The 9,932-nt window shown below is 34.3% G+C and overlaps 2 non-coding genes and 2 pseudogenes across 2 annotated transcripts; 2 read left to right on the plus strand and 2 right to left on the minus strand.

The window, feature by feature from the left end:
* The first annotated feature begins 293 nt into the window (after positions 1 to 293).
* Positions 294 to 2,305, plus strand: LOC124897215 (annotated as a pseudogene).
* A 4,062-nt stretch (positions 2,306 to 6,367) lies between these two features.
* Positions 6,368 to 6,440, minus strand: TRNAF-GAA. The gene has a single exon. It is a non-coding gene; the product is annotated as a tRNA-Phe (tRNA).
* A 1,524-nt stretch (positions 6,441 to 7,964) lies between these two features.
* Positions 7,965 to 8,036, minus strand: TRNAN-GUU. Its single transcript has one exon. It is a non-coding gene; the product is annotated as a tRNA-Asn (tRNA).
* Positions 8,037 to 8,365: 329 nt separating this feature from the next.
* LOC124897216 lies at positions 8,366 to 9,887 on the plus strand (annotated as a pseudogene).
* The last annotated feature ends 45 nt before the right edge of the window (positions 9,888 to 9,932 follow it).

Genomic DNA, 9,932 nt, shown 5'->3' on the forward strand with positions numbered 1-9,932 from the left:
AATACCTAACTAACCTAAATAATAAGAACTTCCCCTTTGACAGTGGTATATGTTGTATATGTAAATCCTGAATGTGAAAATATATGGAATTCTTCTATGAAAGGTATAAAAAAGAAAGAAAAACGTAAAGAAAAGAATAAGCTAGGCATAAATCAATATGCTGAAATTTAACTAAAAAATAAATAAGAAAAATAAGAAGAGGAGCCCATTAGATCCAAATAGAGAATCGTAATAGAAAATAAAATAAAGTTCAAGTTCGAATTCCATATAATAGATAATATGGATAGGATTGTCTATAATGATAGACAAATGAAAGAGTTTCTCAAGATTCTGATTCATCCACTTGAGATTTTTAAATTAAAATAGGTTGGGTGAGCTTGCAAATTAAATCAATCTCATTGAATAAGTAAACAATTGAATTGGTTCAATTGCATGGTGCCAACGAAATCGAGTGCTAATTCCCATTTTATTGAATTAACCAATCGATGTGCTAGCGGACATTTACTTTGAATTCGATAATTTTTGAAAAAACATTTCAACATATTTATTTGTTTTATTATTATGAGAATCAATCCTGCTACTTCTAGTTCTGGGGTTTCCACGCTTGAAAAAAAAACCTGGGGCGTGTCATCCAAATCATCAGTCCGGTACTAGATGTAGCCTTTCCCCCGGGCAAGGTGCCAAATATTTATAATGCTCTCGTAGCTCAAGGTCGAGATAGTGTTGGTCAACCAATTAATATGGCTTGTGAGGTAAAATAATTATTAGGAAATAATTGAGTTAGAGTTGTAGATATGAGTGCTAAAGACGGTTTAACGAGAAGAATGGAAGCGATTGACACAGGAGCTCTTATAAGTGTTCCGGTCGGGGTGGCGACTCTGGGATGAATTTTTAATGTGCTCGAAGATCCTATTGATAATTTAGGGCCTGTATATACTAGTACAATGTTTCCTATTCATAGATCTGTGCCTGCCTTTATACAGTTGGATACAAAATTATCTATTTTTGAAACAGGAATTAGAGTAGTAGATCTTCTAGCCTGTTATCGTCGTGGAGGAAAAATTAGACTATTTGGGGGAGTTGGAGTGGGTAAAACAGTATTCATTATGGCATTGATTAACAATATTACTAAAGCTCATGGGGGTGTATCCGTATTTGGCGGAGTGGGTGAACGTACTTGGGAAGGAAATGATCTTTACATGGAAATGAAAGAATCTGGAGTGATTAATGAAGAAAATATTGTAGAATCAAAAGTGGACCTATTTTACGGTCAGATAAATGAAACACCAGGATCTCGTATGAGAGTTGGTTTGACTGCCCTAACTATGGCGGAATATTTCCGAGATGTTAATGAGCAAGACGTACTTCTATTTATTGACAATATCTTCCGTTTCATCCAAGCAAGATCTGAAGTATCGGCCTTATTGGGTAGAATGCCTTCCGCTGTGGGTTATCAACTGACCCTAAGTACTGAAATAGGTTTTTTACAAGAAATAATTACTTCTACCAAAGAAGGGTCCATAACATCTATTCAAGCAGTTTATGTACCCGCAGATGATTTGACCGACCCTGCTCCTTCTACGACATTTGCACATTTAGATGCTACTACCATACTATCAATAGGATTGGCTTCCAAAGGTATTTATCTAGAAGTAGATCCTTTAGATTTAACGTCAACCATGCTTCAACCTCGGATCATTGGTGAGGAACATTACAAAACCGTCCAACGAGTTAAGCAAACTTTACAACGTTATAAAGAACTTCAGGACATTATAGCTATCCTTGGATTGGATGAATTATCCGAAGAGGATCGTTTACTCGTAGCAAGAGCATAAAAATTGCGCGTTTCTTATCACAACCCTTTTTCGTAGCAGAAGTATTTACTGGTTCTCCAAGGAAATATGTTGGTCTAGTAGAAACAATTCGAGGATTTCAATTGATCCTTTCCGTAGAATTAGATGGTCTTCCTGAAATGGCCTTTTATTTTGTAGGTAATATCGATGAAGCTACCGCGAAGGCTATGAACTTAGAAATGGAGAGAAATTTGAAAAAATGACCTTAAATCTTAGTGTACTGACTCCTAATCAAATTGTTTGGGATTCAGAAGTGGAAGAAATCGTGTTATCTACTAATAGTGGTCAAATTGGCATATTACCAAATCACGTCCCTATTGCCACAGCTGTAGATATAGGGATTTTGCGAATACGCCTTAACAACCAATGGTTAACGATGGCTCTGATGGTTGGCTTTGCTAGAATAGGCAATAATGAGATCACTGTTTTAGTAAATGATGCGGAGAAGGGTAGTGACATTCATCCACAAGAAGGTAGTGACATTCATCCACAAGAAGCTCAGCAAACTCTTGAAATAGTGGAGGCAAATCTGAAAAAGGCTGATGGAAGGAGACAAAAAATTGAGGCAAATCTAGCTCTCCAATGAGCTAGAACACGGGTGAAGGCTATCAATCCAATTTCATAACTATTTAGTATGACTATTTAGTATATTTGAATAATAAAAGAAGTTCTCTTTCTAATCCTATTTAGATTCTGTTGGGTGAATACAATCAAACAAAAGTCAATTCTGATGCAGAAATTCAAATTTAAAAATGAAATAGAAAATATACAAAATCAAAAAATAAATATCACTAAAGGTGGGTTGTAAAGCTTATTAGATACCATTGACTCTAGTATCTAATAAGTTTTACCTACTATTGGATTTGAACCAATGACTCCTGTCGTATGAAAGCAGTACTCTAACCACTGAGTTAAGTAGGTCATTTATTATTCCAAAGAGAACCAAACAAAACCCATCCTGTCGATGGATTATAAATATCATATTACTTATAAGCAATAATAATCTAATAAGCAATACTAATCTAAGGAATACCACTCAAAGAGATCAAAGATTGTTGATGTTGGATCATGAAATATTTATCTTGACAAGAATTTATATACATGATAAAATATGTATCACAAGCACTAAGGGCTATAGCTCAGTTGGTAGAGCAACTCGTTTACATGCGCACCAATGTTTTTCAAGGGAGTTCATCATACAATCAAAAAAATCGATCTTGTTGAGAAATCGATGTCTTACTCCATAACTTTGAGGGAACCATAGCCTGACAAAGGGTTCGGTCCAATTTGGACGTCTATTTAGGAGGTGCCAAACAGACCCCATCATTGATTTAAGATGTTGATAAGGTGAATACCCAGTCTATTCAATACTAGGCAAAATGAGAGTATAAGGACCTCAAAAAAATCTCTTTTCGTCATATGAACTTTAAGGTGTATGAAGTTTCATATTTGATTTTTTAAGAAGAAATGATAGAGACTTCATTTAACTTAGGTTTATTTAGGCCAGAGACAGAACTACGTCAAGATAATCCCACCTTTGAAACACTTTGGTAATGCTCCCAAATAATGAATCAGAGCACATGGAGCCATTTCCTTATCTTTTTTCCTGTCAAGAAAAATATGGCAGACTAACTGCTATAAATATCAGTTAATGAAAGAGCCCAATGCAAAAAAATTGCATGTTGGGTCTTTGAAACAGTTCAGATCATTATAATAATAATAAGTTCGATCAGTTTTACCGAGAAGGTCTACGGTTCAAGTCTATATAGCCCTATAAATTAAAATAAAAATGAAAAAAAATTGTATAATTTTCATTTCTTCATTATTATTTATTGCTTGTAACTAAGTGAAATTCAACTATTCCTATAAGTTTACTCATGGCAATCATTTAAGTTTAAGAAGATGAAAAAAAAACGCATATCAATAGATCCAATCGATATTTATTTTTTCAATTACAGATAAACAAACCAATCTTTCATCATTAATCTTCGGAGGCGAATTACATATTCATATCCACAATTAAAGAATTAGTGAAACTCCCTTTCTTTTATATCCCCAATATTATTGAATTTTGGAAGTCAAATCATTTCACGGGCCTGGTGAAATGAAAAACTACGAAGAGGAATTCACATAGATTGAGGAAGGGACTGTTGTATTTGTGTACAAGCTAAAGTTTTTTGATAAACGAATATCTTTGGTCACTTTTATTATCAAATAGGCTTTTCCTTCGTATACCTTACTTACCTCGACCTAGGGAAATAATCTTGAGTACTAGGTAAAGTAAATATATTTGGTACTGCTACATTCTATCCCTGTCTTTAATTCATGTTTGAATCGACCAATCGAATCCGGTATATTTTCCACGTTCATAGGAGTGCGTTTATGTTTCTGCTTTACGAATATGATTTTTTTGGGCATTTCTAATAATATCCATCCTTGTTCCTATTTTGGCATTTTTCATTTTCGGAGTGTTAGCCCCGATTAGCAAAGGACCGGAGAAACTTTCTACTTATGAGTCGGGTATAGAACCAATGGGTGATGCTTGGTTACAATTTCGAATCTGTTATTATATGTTTGCTCTAGTTTTTGTTGTTTTTGATGTTGAAATGGTTTTTCTTTATCCATGGACAATGAGTTTCGACGTATTGGGTGTATCTGTATATATAGAAGCTTCGATTTTTGTGATTACCTTAATTATTGTTTAGTTTATGCATGGCGAAAGGGGGCATTGGAATGGTCTTAGCTCCTGAATATTTAGACAGTAAAAAGAAAAACGAAAAAAATAAGATTGAGACAGGTATGAATTCTATTTAGTTTCCTTTACTTGATCGAACAGCCCCAAATTCAGTTATTTCAACTACATTAAATGATCTTTCAAATTGGTTAAGACTCTCTAGTTTATGGCCGCTTCTCTATGGTACCAATTGTTGCTTCATTGAATTTGCTTCACTAATAGGCTCACGCTTCGACTTTGATCGTTATGGACTAGTACCAAGATAGAGTTCTAGAAAAGCGAATCTAATTTTAACAGCTGGAACAGTAACAATGAAAATGGCCCCCTCTTTAATGAGATTATATGAGCAAATGCCTAAACCAAAATATGTTATTTTTATGGGATCCTGTACAATTAGAGGTGCGATGTTCAGTACCAATTCTTATAGTACTGTTCGGGGAGTCGATAAGTTAATTCCTATAGATATATATTTTCCAGGTTGCCCACCTAAACCAGAATCAATTATAGATGCTATAACAAAACTTCGTAAGAAAATATCTCGAGAACTCTATGAAGATCGAATTAGGTCTCAATGAGTGATTCGGTGTTTTACTACCAATAACAAGTTTCATGTTCGACGCAGTATTCATACGGGAAATTATGATCAAAGAGTTCTTTATCAACCACCATCTACTTCAGAGATCCCTACGAAAATCTTTTCCAAATACAAAAATTTAGTATCTTCCCCCGAATTAGTGAATTAGAGAGGATTCCTTTGTCCATAAAAGAAGTGGTGGGTCAATTTTCATAAATTTAATCATAAATCTGAAATACTTATACAAATAAAAATGCGGGAGAGATAAAAAAGATGCAGGGTCTTTTGTCTACTTGGCTAGTCAAGTATGGGCTAATTCATAGATCTTTGGATGTTTGATTACCAAGGAATAGAGACTTTACAAATAAAGCCCGAGGATTGGCATTCCATTGCTGTCATTTTTTATGTGTATGGGTACAATTATCTCTACTCTCAATCCTTGAAATGTATCTTAATGCCTGAAAGTTGGATAGGATGGCCCTTATGTAAGGATTATATTGCCCCCAATTTTTATGAAATACAAGATGCTCATTGAATGATAAGAAAGCTATTTCCACTTAGACAATTTAAGATATTCAAGGATTGCATGTTCTGTTCTAGATTAAGCAGGTCTAATTTAGGGAATTATAAATAGTCTAACAAAAAAAGACAATTGGGGATTCATTGTAATTCTCACATTTATTTAGAAGATTCTTATTTCGGATGAGTCATACCTATAGGATGAACCAAATGAGTTCTGCATCATGAACTTTGTACTGCGCACATTACTTAGATGGGTTCTAGAAGGGCATATAGGAAGGGATGGAGAAATCCGGAATGAAGAAATCGAATATGAAAGAAAAGACAAAGAAATGATAGAATATCGAATTCTATTTCTTTGGATCTGAGCTGAATCTTGTTTATTTCAACCCTCCTAGATTCGACTTTTGAGACTTTCAACAATTAACCAATTTTACCTTTCAAATATGTATTACGTATTCAAATTTGTTTGAACGAGAGAAGAAAAAAAAGAGGAGATAGAATCCAATTCTTTTCGATACTTTATCTAAGAAACTCTACCCATATAGAACATAGTATGGGGTATATCTCGCCAAACTGGATAAAGCTATTATTCTAATCTAGCCTCTAAAAGAATATGTATGTTGATTCATATCAATTAATTAGAAATTAATTATAGTGAAGAGAGACCCATACAAATTAATCATGCGCCAGGAACCAGATTTGAACTGGTGACACGAGGATTTTCAGTCCTCTGCTCTACCAACTGAGCTATCCCAGCTATTCCCAATCTAGATTTTTTATCAAGGTTGGGACTGGTAACCCGAGGATTTTCAGGGCTATACCAATCCTAATTCGAACCTTGAACACAAAGATTTAGAGTCCCCCGGTATTCCTAATTGGAACTGGTGGGACGAGGATTTACAATCCTTTGGTCTACCAATCCCAATTGGAACCTCGAACATAAGAATTTTCAGTCCCCGTTAATAGGAGGATTTAGAGTCCTGTGGTCTTCCCAATTGGAACCATTCATTAACATGAGGATTTTTAGTTCTCTGCTTGTTACTCTAATTTTATCTTAAAAAATTTTATCTCAACACATAAAGGGGTCTTTGTCAATAGGTCTTTGTAAATTAAAAGGACAAAAGTTGATTAAAAAATTTTATCAAAGCCGGGGAATTTCTTCGATCTTCAAAAAAATGACTTTGTAAGTTTTAGTATTGAGTAATGATATGGGTAATCATTCAACTAGGTATTCCTTACTCAAAGATGTTCAGTTCTATGTGTATCATATATATCACAAGGCTGAAGAGAAATCCATTTACGCTAAAATCCATTTCTAAAAGAAAAATCCATTTCTAAAATAATAGAGTGAATGAGAAAGATAAGTAATTTGGAACTGCTAAGGAAAAGGGGTCGGAGAAATAGTTGGGGGTTGAAATAGTCTTTTTGGGGATAGAGGGACTTCAACCCTCATGATTTTAAAAGTCGACGGATTTTCCTCTTACTATAAATTTCATTGTTGCTGGTATTGATATGTAGAACGGGACTCTATCTTTATTCTCATCCGATTAATCAGTTCTTCAAAAGATCTATCAGACTATGGAGTGAATGATTTGATCAGGGATTCGGATCGTCATTAATCATTTGATATAGTATTCAATACGTATGTATATATATTTATACTTCACTTCATTCTTTTTCTTTCTGAAGTTTCAATGTAAAGATTCCTCTACCAACACATTTAACTCCATTTGTTAGAATAGCTTTCATTTGAGTTTCTGCGCCTATCCTTTTTTTCTGAACCTTTATTTGTTTTCAAAAAAAATGATTTGGCTTAGGATCGCCCATTTTTGTTCATTCCAAGGTTTCTCTGAATTTGAAAGTGATCACTTAGTACATTTCCATACCAAGGCTCAATCCAATTAAGTCCGTAGCGTCTACCGATTTCGCCATATCCCCCTTTCTTTTTGTTTTGAGATTAGAATCTCGTTGTGATGTCATTCCTTTTTCTTTTTCTTTCATTTATATGGGAGAATTGATGACTGCATCAAAGATGCAGTGCTAGTACATCTGAGACTTCTTAATTGGCTAGTTGTAATTAGCCCCACCCCAGGGCTATGGAACAAAGGATTATCTCGGACTTAGACTGAGGTATTGATGGTGATTTTGTAATCTCCCAGAACAGAATGTGATATGATGAGATAGAATGCAAAAGAAAAAAAGATAGGGAATGGGTTACCTACTGTTAACGGGCAAAGCGAGCCCCTTTATTCTGAATTCTTTAATTCAGAATCAATCAAATCTCCCCAAGTAGGATTTGAACCTACAACCAATCGGTTAACAGCCGACCGCTCTACCACTGAGCTACTGAGGAACAACAAGAGATTCAATCTCATAGATTTCAATTCCTATTCCCAACCCATGACCAATATGAGCTAGAATTTTCCTTTGTAACTCTCGAAACTTCTTCGTAGTGACTCCCTTACATGCCTCATTTCAGAAGGAACCACAAAGTGGATTTATTTCATTATATTCCATCCATATCCCAATTCCATTCATTTAATATCCCTTTGGTCTTATTGGCATAATAGATGTTGTTTCTAGTCTATCTCTTTCTATTTCTTTTCTATATATGGAAAGTGAAAAAATCATCATATAATAATCCAGAAATTGCAATAGAAAAAGAAATAAGGGAGGTTTGTGATGATTTTTTAATCTTTTCTACTAGGTAATCTAGTATCCTTATGCATGAAGACAATCAATTCAGTTGTTGTAGTCGGACTCTATTATGAATTTCTTACCACGTTCTCCATAGGGCCCTCTTATCTCTTCCTTCTTCGAGCTCTAGTTATGGAAGAAGGAACCGAGAAGAAGGTATCAACAACAACTGGTTTTATTATGGGATAGCTCATGATGTTCATATCGATCTATTATGCTCCTCTGCATCTAGCATTGGGTAGACCTCATACAATAACCGTCCTAGCTCTACCATATCTTTTGTTTCATTTCTTCTGGAACAATCACAAACACTTTTTTTTTATGGATATACTACCAGAAATTCAATGTGCAATCTCAGCATTCAATGTGTATTCCTGAGTAATCTCATTTTTCAATTATTCAACCATTTCATTTTACCAAGTTCAATGTTAGCCAGATTAGTCAACATTTATCTCTTTCGATGCAACAACAAGATCTTATTTGTAACAAATGGTTTTGTTGGTTGGTTAATTGTTCACATTTTATTCATGAAATGACTTGGATTGGTATTAGTCTGGATACGGAAAAATCATTCTATTAGATCAAATAAGTACATTCGATCTAATAAGTACCTTGTGTTAGAATTGAGAAATTCTATGGCTCGGATCTTTAGTATTCTCTTATGTATTACATGTGTCAACTATTTAGGCAGAATAAACCTCACCCATTCTTACTAAGAAACTAAAAAAATCTAAGAAACTGAAAGAGGCCTCAAAAACAGAAGAAAGGGAGGAAAGTGAGGAAGAAAGAGATGTAGAAACTTCTTCCGAAATGAAGGGGACTAAACAGGAACAAGAGGGATCCACTGAAGAAGATCCTTATCCTTCTCCTTCTCCTTTTTCGGAAGAAGGGTCAGATCCGGACAAAATCGATGAAACGGAAGAAATTCGAGTGAATGGAAAGGACAAAATAAAGGATAAATTCCACTCTCACCTTAGAGAGAGAGACTATAAAAATATTAATAATAGTAATTGTGAAATTTATGATAAAAAAGATTCTTATCTGAATAATAATAATAATAACACGGGTAATCCGGAAAATTTTAAATTTCAATTGCTTGATAACGAAAATGAAAATCAAGACCTCTTCGGGTTTCAAAAACCTCTTGTGAGTATTCTTTTCGATTATAATCGGTGGAATCGACCATTTTGCTAAATAAAGAATAATCGATTTGACCAAGCCATAAGAACTGAAATGTCACAATATTTTTTTGACACATGTAAAACTGATGGAAAACAAAGAATATCTTTTACATACCTGCCAAGTTTATCAACTTTTTGGGAAATGATAAAAAGAAAGATACCCCTATTGTCACTCCAAAAAATGCTCCCTCATGAACTGGACAATCAGTGGGTTTCTACCAACAAAGAAAAAAGTAATAATCTGAATAAGGAATTTTTAAATCGACTTGAAGTTCTAGACAAGGAATCTCTTTCTCTGGATATACTTGAAACGAGGACTAGATAGTGTAATGATGATACTAAAAAAGAATACATGCCTAAAATGTACGATC

This window comes from Capsicum annuum, chromosome 3 (assembly GCF_002878395.1).
Source record: "Capsicum annuum cultivar UCD-10X-F1 chromosome 3, UCD10Xv1.1, whole genome shotgun sequence".
In the NCBI taxonomy this organism is placed as follows: Eukaryota; Viridiplantae; Streptophyta; class Magnoliopsida; order Solanales; family Solanaceae; genus Capsicum; species Capsicum annuum.